The sequence below is a fragment of the Bombina bombina genome, chromosome 1, assembly GCF_027579735.1.
Source record: "Bombina bombina isolate aBomBom1 chromosome 1, aBomBom1.pri, whole genome shotgun sequence".
NCBI classification, from domain to species: domain Eukaryota; kingdom Metazoa; phylum Chordata; class Amphibia; order Anura; family Bombinatoridae; genus Bombina; species Bombina bombina.
In genome coordinates this window covers 1,022,905,078-1,022,920,413 of record NC_069499.1, presented here as the reverse complement: position 1 = coordinate 1,022,920,413, position 15,336 = coordinate 1,022,905,078, and positions in this window count along the sequence as shown.

Sequence of the window (15,336 nt, the reverse complement as noted above, 5' to 3'; positions counted from 1 at the left end):
AACGTCTTCCCTGTTTGTCGTTTATTCTGGTCAGAGGAGAGGTCAAAAAGCTTCGGCTACCTCTCTCTCCTTTTGGCTTCGTAGCATAATACGGTTAGCCTATGAGACTGCTGGACAGCAGCCTCCTGAAAGAATTACAGCACATTCTACTAGAGCTGTGGCTTCCACTTGGGCCTTTAAGAATGAGGCTTCTGTTGAACAGATTTGCAAGGCTGCAACTTGGTCTTCTCTTCATACTTTTTCCAAATTTTACAAATTTGACACTTTTGCTTCTTCGGAGGCTGTTTTTGGGAGAAAGGTTCTTCAGGCAGTGGTTCCTTCCGTATAAAGAGCCTGCCTGTCCCTCCCGTCATCCGTGTACTTTAGCTTTGGTATTGGTATCCCAGAAGTAATGGATGATCCGTGGACTGGATACACTTAACAAGAGAAAACATAATTTATGCTTACCTGATAAATTTATTTCTCTTGTAGTGTATCCAGTCCACGGCCCGCCCTGTCACTTTAAGGCAGGTAATTTTTCCATTAAACTACAGTCACCACTGCACCCTATGGTTTTCCTTTCTCTGCATGTTTTCGGTCGAATGACTGGTAATGGCAGTTAGGGGAGGAGCTATATAGCAGCTCTGCTGGGTGAATCCTCTTGCACTTCCTGTTGGGGAGGAGTTAATATCCCATAAGTAATGTATGATCCGTGGACTGGATACACTACAAGAGAAATAAATTTATTAGGTAAGCATAAATTATGTTTTTCAGATGTAGAATGCAGAATGAAACAGAGACTATTGAGGAGTATGTAACAGACTTAAAACTGAAGAGTAGATCATGTAATTATGGAGCAATGTGTAACTCATTAATCAGAGACCAGTTAGTCATGGGCAGCAGAAATATAAGGGTTAAAGAACGCTTGCTCAGAGAGAAAGATTTAACACTTGAAAAGGCAGTAGAAATTTGTCAAAGTTCAGAGGCAGCACAGGAACAAGTGCGCACACTCTGCCACAGTACAGCAGCAACACCAGTAATGTCAGTTACAGTGGGGAAAAACAAAGTGCATCCACATTATGAAAATAAAATTAAAGGAAAAAGTTTTATCACACAAACAGCAAATTCTCAGCCTGAATCAGACTGGCTATGTACCAGATGTGGAAAGCAGCATGGCATAAGACAATGTCAGGCTTATGGGCAAATCTGCAGAAAATGTGCAAAAAGGAATCACTTTCAAAAGATGTGTAAAGCTAAAAAAAACGGTTCACATTGTTGACCAGTTAGAAAGTGAGGAATCAGAAGAATTCTTTATTGGAATACTTGACTTAACCAAAGCTACAGATAAGGAGTGGGTCATTGAAGCTATTACAAATGGCACTAATATTGCTTACAAAGTAGATACAGGTGCACAAGCTAATTTGATGCCTGAGAGCAAGTATCACCAATTGAAGAACAAACCAGAACTTCTGAAAAGCTCAGTTAAACTAAAGACATATAATGGGGATTTTATCCCAGTGCTTGGCAAGTGCAGTGTGTTCCTGGAATATGGAAATCAAATGCATAAAATGAACATTCTGGTAGTTCCAGGAAACAAACCAGCTCTACTGGGTCTTCAAATGTGTGAAACTTTAGGACTGATTAAAAGGGTAAATGCCATTGATGGAACTAATAAAGAAGAGGACATAGAACATTTATTAACAGACTATGCTGCAGTATTTGAAGGACTAGGATGTCTTCCAATGCAACATAAAATACAACTAAAAGAAGGTTCTCGTCCAGTAGTGCATGCCATGAGAAATGTTCCAGTTGCTCTAAGGGATCGTCTTAAACGGGAACTTTCCAGGATGGAGGATAAAGGTATTATAAAGAAAATCAAGACATCTACTGAATGGGTTCATTCTATGGTGTTGGTGGAAAAACCGGATGGGGGTCTCAGAATCTGTATTGATCCCAAGGAACTGAATAAAAGCATCTTAAGAGAACACTTCCATTTACCAACAAAACCAGAATTGCTTGGGGAGCTAAGTGGAGCAACTGTATTCAGTAAACTGGATGCATCCTCAGGATTTTGGCAAATTCCACTGGAGGAGGAAAGCATGAAACTCTGCACTTTTAATACTCCTTATGGGAGGTACTGTTACAAACGATTGCCCTTCGGTTTGTGTTCAGCACCAGAAGTGTTTCATAGTACCATGCAGCAACTTCTTGAACGAATACCAGGCACAACTGTATTCATTGATGATATTCTGATCTGGGGTAAAACCAAGCAACAACATGATGAAAGGCTAAAGATGGTCTTAGATGTTGCTAAGGAGAATAATTTGAAGTTCAATAAGATAAAGTGTCAATTCAGAAAAACTTCAATTCAATATTTGGGAGAACAACTCACGGGAGGTGGTGTTTTACCAGACATGAAAAAGATTAAGGCAATTACAGAAATGCCACAGCCAGAAAATAAGCAAGATATACAACGCTTACTAGGAATGGTGAATTACCTTGGCAAGTTCATACCTAATTTACCAGACAAAACTGTACTAATGCGACAACTACTCAGAAAAAACTATGCCTGGGAATGGTCAGAGAATCACCAGAAAGAATGGAAGTTTTTGAAGGACATGCTTACTACTGCACCAACTCTGCAATTCTTTGATCCAACAGCAAAAACAAAGTTGTCAACTGATGCTTCACAAAATGGATTGGGAGCAGTTCTATTTCAAAATCAAGGCTCGGGATGGATGCCTGTGGCTTATGCATCTAGGGCATTGACAGATACTGAAAAATCATATGCTCAAATTGAAAGGGAAACGCTGGGACTAGTTTACGGATGTGAAAAATTTCATGTTTATTTGTATGGAAGAGTATTTTCAGCAGAAACTGATCACAAACCTTTGATTCACATCTACCAAAAGGGCTTGATAGATGCACCTCCAAGAATTCAACGTTTGTTGTTGAGACTTCAAAGGTATGACTTCACCTTGGATTTTATACCTGGCAAGGAGTTGGTGGTAGCGGATGCTCTGTCACGAGCTTACTTACCATTTAACAATGAGGACAGTTGCAGAAAGAGGTGACTGTTCACGTCAATCTGATCTTGAAGACAGCCCCGTTTAGTCATGCAATGTGGGCAGCAATAGAACAGGCTACAGAAACAGATGCTCTTTTAAGTCAAGTGAAGAAAGCAGTTTCTAGTGGCAAATCTAAGACACTAATGCCATCACTGTATAGACCATACATTTCTGAAATTTCTTTGATAAAAGGGGTACTTTTGAAAGGACAAAAGATAATTGTACCAGCGAGTTTGCAAAGTCAAATACTGAAAAGACTACATGAAGGTCATTCAGGTATAGAAAAGACAAAAAGAAGAGCTAGAGACATTTTGTACTGGCCAAATATGAATGAAAACATTGAGACAATGATCACTCAATGCCGGACTTGCCAAAAATTCAGACCTCAGTTACCTAAAGAGCCTATACTGGATACGGACTTCCCGTTGGCACCCTGGGAAAAGTTAGGAATGGACTTGTTTGTTTTCAAAAATCAGCATTATATCTTAGTAATGGATTACTTCTCTAATTACCCAGAGATAGCATTATTTTGGCGAGACATGGCATTCCAAGAGTAATAATATCAGACAATGGTCCTCAATTCAATTGTAGAGAGTTTAGGGGTTTTGCCAGTACCTATGAATTTGAACATCGAACATCCAGCCTGGGATATCCACAAGCAAATGGATTAGCAGAAGCTGGAGTAAAAATAGTGAAAAACATACTTCGCAAAGCAACAGATGCAGACGAGGATCCATGTCTGGCTCTTCTTAGCTATAGAGCTACTCCTTTAAAATGTGGGAAGTCACCGGCAGAATTATTGTTTGGCAGACAGCTGGTCACACGAGTACCAGTTGTGAAACCTTGGAAAAGGTTCCCACAAAAACATGTAATAGAAACCAAATTGAAACTCAGAGAAAAAAGGAATGAATACTATGACCGAGCTGCAAAGCCTTTGGAGAATCTTCAGGTACAAACTCCTGTGCGAGTACAAGGTTCAAACAGCTGGAATACTGAAGGGACAGTTATCCAGCAATATTCTCCAAGATCGTATGTAGTTCAAACCAATGATGGGCAATGTTTACGTAGGAATCGTAGACATTTGATGGCTATTCCATCAGTTCACAACAATTCGGCAGTGAAGGAAACCTGTGAGGATACATTGAACACTCCATTGCAGCTGGAGAATGAAGATGCCATAGAAACTTTGCAAAGCTCGACTGACTTGCCTGCCAGTGATGCAATGCAAACAAGGTCAGGTCGATATATCAAAAAACCTAATCGTCTAATTGAACAATGTTAAAAGGGACTGAAGTTTTTTCACATAGACTACAGTTAAAAAAAATGTACTTTAAGTTTTCTGTTGTTTAAAAAGAAAAGAAAAGAAAAAGGGAAATGTGTGATATTGAGATTATCAGTTGGTATGAACCATATCAACCTGTTGTTATGTGAACAATGGTAGAGTCAGGAAGTGCCTCTTGCATAGTGTGTGTGTATAGCATTCGGAATAAAGTTTACAGTTATTAAGACCTGTGCTTGATCTCCTTATATAAACTAAGATAAAACAGTTACCAGCACATGGGTGTGCGCATGCTCTTGTGAGTATCTGCTGGAACCTTCTGTTCCTTATGCTTTTCACACAATGTGGCGCCTCTCTTTTGTTCCCTTATACGGTTCTTTTGCAGGATGATTACCTGGTATCAGGTTAAGGAGACGAGCCAGTTGCAATATAGTGGACATTTGATTTTCTCTCAGCTCTGTTTTCCTCACCGTTTAGGACCTGGTATTTATAGATGAATGGACTTCTATTAGCACCTCTTTTTAAATGCACATAGATGAATTACTTAATTGTATAGAAACCCACTGCAAGCTGGATTTCGTCCCCATCACTCCCCAGAGACAGCTATTGTTAAGGTTATTCTTATTAATGTATTGTTAAGGTTACCAATTACCTACTTACAGCAAAATCAAAAGGCCACTTCTCTTTGCTTATCCTCCTTGATCTGTCCTCAGCCTTTGACACTGTTGACCACCCTCTTTTGCTCCAAACCCTCCAATCCTTCGGCATCTGTGACACAGCCGTTTCGTGGCTCTCTTCCTACCTGTCAAACCGTACATTTAGTGTAGTCTTCTCTGGGGCCTCCTCTCCCCATCACCACTTTCTGTCAGAGTACCACAAGGCTCTGTCCTCGGTCCCCTTCTCTTCTCAATCTACACGTCATCACTAGGTGCCCTAATAAAGTCCCACGGTTTCCAATATCATTTGTATGCCGACGACACCCAAATCTACTTGTCTGCACCAGACCCATCTCCTTCCTTGCTAACCCGTGTCACTAACTGTCTTTCTCACATCTCTTCCTGGATGTCCTCTCACTACCTCAAGCTAAATCTCTCCAAAACTGAGCTCTTCATTTTTCCCCCTTCTTCCAAAATCTCCACCCCCAATCTCTCTATAACTGTCGACAACTCCATCATTACCCCTACCCCACATGCCCGATGTCTCGGGGTCACATTTGACTCAGATCTTTCTTTCACTCCTCACATTCAGTCCTTGGCTAAAGCCTGCAGCTTCCACCTTAAAAATATCTCTAAAATTAGACACTTCCTTACACAAGACACAACTAAGATTTTAATCCCCTCTCTCATTCTTTCCCGCCTCGACTACTGCAACTCTGTCCTCTCTTGTCTCCCCACCTGCCGCCTAGCTCCTTTACAATCCATAATGAATGCCTCTGCCAGACTCATCTTCTTTACACGTCGCTCTTCATCTGCTGCACCTCTCTGCCAATCCCTTCACTGGCTTCCTCTTGCCTCTAGGATCAAACACAAAATTCTCACTCTGACATACAAAGCCCTCAACTGCACTGCTCCCCCCTATATCTCAGACCTTGTCTCCAGATACTCTACCTCCCGTCCCCTTCGCTCTGCTCATGACCTCCTACTCTCCTCCTCTCTGGTTACCTCATCGCACTCCCGTTTACAGGACTTCTCCAGACTGGCTCCCATCTTGTGGAACTCTCTGCCTCACCCCACAACTCTCTCCCCTAGTTTTGAAAGCTTCAAGCACTTCCTAAAGACTCTACTGTTCCGGGATGCATACAACCTATGCTAACCTTACTTTATACCAGTTCCACTCCTCTATTCCTATCCCCTGAACCACCTTAGCATGTAAGCCTAAGAGTCCAGCTGTTTGTAGATCACCTTCTTAAGAGCTGACTACAACAGTGCAACTCTTGGAAGGGCCCTCTACCCAGTTGATCCCTATAATTGTTTTGTTGTACTCCCCCTTTGTTTATAGCGCTGCGGAATCTGTTGGCGCTCTACAAATAACAGATAATAATAATAATAATAATATACATGTATTAGCAAAAATGTTTCTAGTGAAAGATATAATTGTTTTAGTGTTAACATTTTTCTCTGCACGTGCATGTGAAGCATAGCTAGATACTCTCAGTAAACCATCTTTTTAAATACTGCAGTTGCCCAGAGCACCAGTGGGGCTTGTATCATGTCAGCAATTAACAAATTGAGTCATTACCAGATGGTACAAGCACCTTAGGTTCTCTGGGCAAATGCTGTGATTAAAATGCTGGTGCACGGTGCATACTTAAAGGGACGGTCAACACCAGAATTTTTGTTGTTTTAAAAGAGAGATAATCCCTTAATTACCCATTCCCCAGTTTTGCATAACCAACACAGTGTTTTACCTCTGGAATTACCTTGTATTGCAGCCTCTGCAGACTGCCGCCTTATTTCAGTTCTTTTGACAGACTTGCATTTTAGCTAATCAGTGCTCACTCCTCAGTAAATTCATGTGCATGAGCTCAATTTTATCTATATGAAACACATGAACTAAAGCCCTCTAGTGGTGAAAAACTGTCAAAATGCATTTAGATTAGTGGCGGCCTTCAAGGTCTAAGAAATTAGCATATAAAACTCCTATGTTTAGCTTTCAATTAAGAATACCAAGAGAACAAAGCAAAATTGGTGCTAAAAGTAAATTTTAAAGTTGTTTAAAATTACATGCCCTATTTGAATCATGAAAGTTTTTTTTTACTTGACTGTCCCTTTAAATACACGTTTGAAATAGATAGCTTTTATAAGAAGCATTTTAGCTGATACATGTATATTACAAAAATGCTTCTATTCAAAACTTTAAAGGGACACTGAACCCATATTTTTTCTTTCGTGATTCAGATAGAGCATGAAATTTTAAGCAACTTTCTATTTTACTCCTATTATCACATTTTCTTCATTCTCTTGGTATCTTTATTTGAAATGCAAGAATGTAAGTCTAGATGCCGGCCCATTTTTGGGGAACATCCACCAATAAAAAAGTGCTGCCCAGAGTTCGGAACCAAAAAAGCTTAGGTGCCTTCTTTTTCAAATAAAGATAGCAAGAGAACGAAGAAAATTTGATATTAGGAGTGAAATAGAAAGATGCTTGAAATTGCATGCTCTATCTGAATCACAAAAGAAAAAATGTGGGTTCAGTGTCCCTTTAATGCATCAATGTGGATTCCAATTTTGGCTGGAATGTCCCTTTAACTACACTGAGTGCTCCCTATAAGGTTCCTAATTTACTAAGAGACCTGGTGGCAGAGTGAATTATCAACATAGGGGGATTCAATAAACACATTATTTCTAGATTATGTGTACAGGAAAATGTAGATGCGATCTGAGGCCCTTTCAGTCTATAAATGTTAGGCCCAGCCATCAGAACTAGAAACAATTTATCTATTTGAAAAGTCTGTGTTATAACAAAAAAATGTATTGCATTTATGAAAAAATGTGCTTGTAAATCTAGTCTTTAGACTACACAGCATCTGTCCCTCATTGAGGATTTGTTAAAATTAACATCTACATGTGTAGCTGTCAATCAGGGACCCTCAGCTTCTGGAAGCATAAAGGCAAGAAAAGAATTGTTCCTTTTTCCAAACCAATTTTGGCAACTTTAACAAGCTAATGTGCCTTCATCAGAAGAGCGAAAAGTAAGATAGTAACTGTTACAGAAGATAATGTAATAACTTATACACAGAGGAACACTGGGAATGCCAAAAATCTGCCAAAATAACAATTATATAAGCCAGAATGTGATTATGTCACCAGTGTAGTTGTCTTGTTTCCAGCTTCCTACTAAACTGGTCCTGGCAACCATAGCAGTTTACACATGCAATACGAAACATAGCAACAGTCTATACCAGGCATAAATGGTTCAGCTACAATACATATTAGGGGACGCTTAGAGTAATATAAACAATGTACACTGGTACAGGAGCATATGGAAGCACACATTCAGACCCTTCTTTCCCTAAACATACCCACAAATAGAAAGGAGGAGTATAAAACTGGAGCTCTATGGCATATTAATTAACACATTTTAACATATGGAGTTCAGTACTTTAGTAGAGGTCAAAGCATTAGCAGTGTATAGGCCTTGTAAGCATTTTCTCATTACATAGAACATTGTAACAAACATTTTTTGCAAATATTAATGCCAGCTAGAAATTTTGTACAAAGAAAAATCTTGATAAAAAGGTATATTGGGATATTTCTTTTTACCATTGCACGCTGTATGGAAATAATGATGGTTCAGTTTTGACTTCCGTATTCCTTTAAAAGAGCCCACACACAGTTTATGAGAGCATGTGAGGAGCATACAGGCTTTCTTGTTTAGCTGTGCATACAGCTCCTTATGCGGCTGCATTTGAACAGCTCTATGGCAGCTATCTTTGGTGCTGTAGCAGAGCAGCTGCTGGAGACACAAAGGCAGCATTCACTATTCTTTAAAGGTTCAGTTGGGTTTATTTACAAAAGAGCTTCAAATGTATTAGAAAACTCACTGTATATTGTATTTGATAAATGTGTGTGTAACTAGTGTAAGTCAATGCTTGACAGCTCCCTTTCTTTCATGTAATTAGCAAGAGTCCATGAGCTAGTGACGTATGGGATATACATTCCTACCAGGAGGGGCAAAGTTTCCCAAACCTCAAAATGCCTATAAATACACCCCTCACCACACCCACAATTCAGTTTTACAAACTTTGCCTCCTATGGAGGTGGTGAAGTAAGTTTGTGCTTGATTTTTTTGATTCTTCTGTGATAAGCGCTTCTAAGCATTCTGAAGCCCAATTCCTCTGAGTACAGTGTTTGTCAGAGGGATGTGAAGAGAGTAATGCCTGTTTGATTTTATGGTTTTCCTTGCGGGAAATCTTTTCAAGGGTTCTTGGGTTTTGGTCATAGGGATTCATCTCCTACTTCCCTTTTCAGATCGATGATATACTCTTATATACCATTACCTCTGCTTATAAATTTCAGTACTGGTTTGGCTATCTGCTATCTGCTATATGTGGATGGGTGTCTTTTGGTAAGTATGTTTTCATTACTTAAGACACTCTCAGCTATGGTTTGGCGCTTTATGTATTAATATAAAGTTTTAAATATATGTATTTTACTTATATTTGCCATGAGTCAGGTCTATGTGTATTTCCCTTTGCAGTTTGGCAGTTTCGTTATGGGAATAATGTTTTAGGAAGTTTGTCTTACCTGGGGTATAATATTTTTTTCAATTTGACTTGTTTTTACTTTTGAAAAACTTGCGGGCAAATTAGGCTCGCAAGGGCGCAAAATGCTGTTATTTATTGCGTCATTATTGGCACAAGAATTTTTTGGTGCAAATGTGCGTCTGTAATGACGCAGGTTCGTCATTTCCTGCGTCTTAGTTGACGCCAGGTTGTTTAGCGCGAAACTGTGTTTGTTATGACGCGAGTTGCGTAATTTCCGGATGTTTGTTGGCGCCAAAAAATGTTTCAACTTCCTTTTGCGTCGTGCGTCATACTTGGCGCCGAAAAATGTAATTTTATTTTACCCCACTTCCTCTATGCTCCTTGCCTTCTTTATGCTCAGAGGGCTATGCTATTTGCTTTTTTTTTTTTTATCAATTTTAGCATTTGCATTTTTCCCCATTCCTGAAACTGCTATATGTGGAAATGAGATATTTCTGTTTAAATGAAGGGAAAAAGAGGGCGACCCCTAGTACAGATCAAACCAAGTGATAGTGGATTTCAGCTCTTCACGACAAATGGATACTCACAAAATTGATTGCACACTGTAGTGCAAATGAAGCATACTAGGTATATTATAGTGACCTAGTGCACATAAAAACCCAGGTGGTATGCTGCTGCAACTGTAGATTCACTCCAGGTGAGGCAATATAAAACGATAAACGAAAGGAGACTCCAGTATATAAAAAAACCTGTGATCACAGGTTCATTGTATATCTGTGTATTGTTTTTAACACTTTTATTAAATCACAGGTTCATTGTATATCTGTGTATTGTTTTTAACTCTCTTATTAAATACAGTGTTTTTTATATACTGGAGTCTCCTTTCGTTTATCGTTTTATATTGCCTCACCTGGAGTGAATCTACATTTGCAGCAGCATACCACCGGGGTTTTTATGTGCACTAGGTCACTATAATATGCCTAGTATGCTTCATTTGCACTACAGTATGCAATCAATTTTGTGAGTATCCATTTGTCGTGAAGAGCTGAAATCCACTATCACTTGGTTTGATCTGCACTAGGGGTCGCCCTCTTTTTCCCTTCATTTTTCCAGATTGCAGAATTTCATTCTCACTTCAGGAGGAGCAGCCTTAGCACGTGTGCACAGTTTGCTGGGACACTGTGGAGTTCCCAGACCGTTTTCCTAGGCATTATCTTTGCCTTCATATATTGTGAGTATATTTTCACCTTCAATATATTGCTTGTGATGCATTGGCTACACTAGGAGGCGCCCTTTTTCTCTTCTTTGCATTTCTGTTTAAATTTTATTTTTTCTTTTACATTTTACAAGATGTCTCAATCTGATCCTGTATCAGAAGCTGCTGTAGGAACCATGCTGCCTGAACACAGTTCTACTAAAGCTAAGTGTATCTGTTGTAAGCTAGTGGAGATTATATCTCCAACTGTAGTATGTAACAGTTGTCATGATAAGCTTTTGCATGCAGAAAGGTTTCTATTAGTGCTAGTACAGTATCTGTTGTTCCTTCAACATCTAAAGTACATGATATTCATGTTGACATGAAAAATTATATTGCTGATGCGATACAGAAGGCTATGGCTGCTATACCTCCTTCAAATAAACGTAAAAGGTCTTTTAAAACTTCTCATAATACTGATGAAATTTGTAATGACCAACAACATACTGATATATCCACCTCTGATGAGGATCTCTCTGATTCAGAAGATCCTCCTTCAGACATTGACACTGATAAATCAACTTATCTTTTTAAGATTGAGTATATTCGTTCTTTGTTAAAAAAAAAGTGTTGATAACTTTGGATATTGAGGAGTCTGGACCTCTTGATAATAAATCCAGTAAACGTTTAAATTCTGTCTATAAACCTCCTGTGATTACTCCTGAGGTTTTTCCTGTTCCTGATGCTATTTCTGATGTGATTGTTAAGGAATGGTCTAAGCCTGGTACTTCTTTTGTTCCTTCTTGAAGGTTTAAAAAGCTGTATCCTTTGCCAGTAGCTAAGTTAGAGTTTTTGGAAAAAGTCCCTAAGGTTGATGGGGCTATTTCTACTCTTGCTAAGCGTACTACTATTCCTATGGAAGATAGTACCTCTTTTAAGGATCCTTTAGATAGGAAAATTGAATCTTATCTAAGGAAAGCTTATTTACATTCTGGCTATATTCTCAGACCTGCCATTTCTATGGCTGATGTTGCGGCTGCATCAACTTTTTGATTGGATAGCTTAGCACATCGGGAAAAAGATTCTGCTTTGCATAGCATTTGTTGTTCGTTTGCTTCAACATGCTAATCATTTTATCTGTGATGCTATTTTTGATATCAAAATTGATGTTAAATCTATGTCTTTGGCTATTTTAGATAGAAGAGCTTTATGGCTCAAATCATGGAATGCTGACATGGTATCTAAATCTAGGTTACTATCTCTATCATTCCAGGGTAATAATTTGTTTGGTTCACAGTTGGATTCTATTATTTCCACTATTACTGGGGGAAGGGAGTTTTTTTGCCCCAAGATAAAAAGTCTAAGGTTAAATCTAAAACTTCTAATCAGTTTAGTTCCTTTTGTCAGAATAGAGAACAGAAAACGACTCCTTCCCCTAAGGACTCTGGCTCCAATTGGAAGCCATCTTCGAGTTGGAATAAATCCAAGCCTTATAAGAAACCAAAGCCAGCCCCTAAGACTGCATGAAGGTGCGGCTCTCAATCCAGTTCTGCTGGTGGTGGGCAGATTGAAATTATTTCAAGACGTTTGGGCAGGTTCCGTTCAGAATCATTGGATTCAGAATATTGACTCTCAGGGGTATCAAATAGGTGTCAGAATAAGACCTCCTGTGAGAAGATTTTTTTCTCGTTCCAAAAAATCCTGTGAAAGCTCAGGCCTTTCTGAAGTGTGTTTCAGATCTAGAGCTTTCAGGGGTAATTGTACCAGTTCCACTTCTGGAACAGGGTCTGGGTTTGTTATTCAAATCTATTCATTGTCCCGAAGAAGGAAAAATCTTTCAGACCAGTTCTGGATCTGAAGTTTTGAATCAATTTGTAAGTGTCCCAACCTTAAATTTGGTGACTATAAGGACTGTTCTGCCTTTTGTTCAGCAAGGTCATTACATGTCCTCAATAGACTTACAGGATGCGTATCTTCACATTCCGATTCATCCAGACCATTATCGGTTTCTGAGATTCTCTTTTCTAGACAAGCATTACCAATTTGTTGCTCTTCCATTTGGCCTAGCAACAGCTCCAAGAATCTTTTCGAAGGTTCTCTGTGCCCTTCTATCTGTATTCAGAGAGTAGGGTTTTGCGGTGTTTCCTTATTTGGACGATATCTTGGTACTGGCTCAATCTTTTCATTTAGCAGAATCTCACATGAATCAACTTGTGTTGTTTCTTCAAAAACATGGTTGGAGGATCAATTTACCAAAGAGTTTCTTGATTCCTCAGACAAGGGTCACCTTTTTATGTTTCCAGATAGATCCCCTTTGCTCGTTTTCATATGAGACCTCTGCAGCTTTGCATGCTGAATCAATGGTGCAGGGATTATACTCGGATATCACAATTGATATACTTAAATCCCAACATTCAACTCTCTGTCCTGGTGGTTGGACCATCATCGGATTATTCAAGGGGCCTCTTTTGTTCATCCTTCCTGGACTGTGATTTCAACAGATGCAAGTCTCACAGGTTGGGGAGCTGTCTGGGGGTCTCTGACAGCACAAGGAGTTTGGAATCCTCAAGAGGCAAGTTTACCAATCAATATTTTAGAACTCTGTGCTATTTTCAGGGCTCTTCAGGCTTGGTCTCTATTAAAGAGAGAATCATTCATTCGTTTTCAGACAGACAATATCACAACTGTTGCATATGTCAATCATCAGGGTGGGACTCGCAGTCCTTTGGCGATGAAAGAAGTATCTTGGATACTTTCTTGGACGAAATCCAACTCCTGTCTAATTTCTGCGATACATATCCCAGGTGAAGACAATTGGGAAGCGGATTATCTTAGTCGTCAGTCTTTACATCCAGGGGAGTGGTCTCTCCCTCCAGATGTATTTTGTCAGATTGTACAGATGTGGGGTCTTCCCGAAATAGATCTGATGGCTTCCCATCTAAACAAAAAGCTTCCCAGGTACCTTTCCAGGTCCAGGGATCCTCAGGCGGAGATGGTGGATGCGTTAGCAGTTCCTTGGTTTTACCAACCTGCTTACATTTTTCCGCCTAGTTCTTCTTCCAAGGATGATCTCCAAGATTATAATGGAACAATCGCATGTGTTCTGATAGCACCAGCATGGCCTCACAGATTTTGGTATGCAGATCTTGTCTGGATGTCCAGTTGCCAACCTTGGCTACTTCCTTTAAGGCCAGACCTTCTGCCTCAAGGGCCGTTTTTCCATCAGGATCTCAAATAGCTAAATTTGAAGGTATGAAATTGAACGCTTAGTGCTTAGTCATAGAGGTTTCTCTGACTCAGTGATTAATACTATGCTACAGGCTCGTAAGTCTGTTTCAAGGAAGATTTACTATCAGGTTTGAAAAATCTTTATTTCATGTTTTTTTTTACCATAAACTCTCTTGGCATTCTTTTAGAATTCCTAGAATTTTACAGTTTCTTCAGGATGGTTTGGATAAAGGTTTGTCTGCAAGTACTTTCTGTTTTATTTCATAGAAAGATTGGTAAACTTCCTGATATTCACTGTTTTGTTCAGGCGTATCAAGCCTGTTGTCAAATCAATCTCTCCTCCTTGGAGTCTTAATTTGGTTTTGAAAGCTTTGCAGGCTCCTCCTTTTGAGCCTATTCATTCTTTGGATATTAAATTACTTTCTTGGAAAGTGTTGTTTCTTTTGGCTATCTCTTCAGCTAGAAGAGTTTCTGGATTGTCTGCTCTCTCATGTGAGTCTCCTTTTCTGATTTTTCCTCACGATAAGGCTGTTTTGCAGACTTTGTTTATATTTGTTCCTAAGGTTGTGAATTCTAACAACATTAGTAGGGAAATTGTTGTTCCTTCCTTGTGTCCTAATCCTAAGAATACTCTTGAAAGATCTTTACATTCTTTGGATGTTGTAAGAGTTTTGAAATATTATGTCGAAGCTACTAAAGATTTCAGGAAGACTTCTAGTCTGTTGTTTTTTTTCTGGTCCTAGGAAAAGTCAGAAAGCCTCTGCCATTTCTTTGGCATCTTGGTTAAAACTTTTGATTCACAAGGCTTATTTGGAGGCGGGGCAGTCTCCGCCTCAGAGAATTACAGCTCATTCTACTAGATCAGTCGCCACTTCTTGGGCTTTTAAGAATGAAACTTCAGTTGATCAGATTTGCAAAGCAGCAACTTGGTCTTCTTTGCATACATTTACTAAATTTGACCATTTTGATGTATTTGGTTCTTCTGAAGCAGTCTTTGGTAGAAAAGTTCTTCAGGCAGCTGTCTCTTTGATTCTTCTGCTTATGATTTAAGTTTTTTTCTTGAAATTTATGTGAAATTTATGAGAGACTTATTTTTTTTGTGGATTTAATTTTTTTCAGCAGAAATAACTGTTTTTATTTTATCCCTCCCTTTCTAGTGACTCTTCTGTGGTCTTCCACATCTTGGGTATTTCTATCCCATACATCACTAGCTCATGGACTCTTGCCAATTAAATGAAAGAAAACATAATTTATGTAAGAACTTACCTGATAAATTAATTTATTTCATATTGGCAAGAGTACATGAGGCCCACCCTTTTTTGGTGGTTATGATTTTTGTATAAAAGCACAATTTTTATATGCTTTTTTACTCCTTATTTTA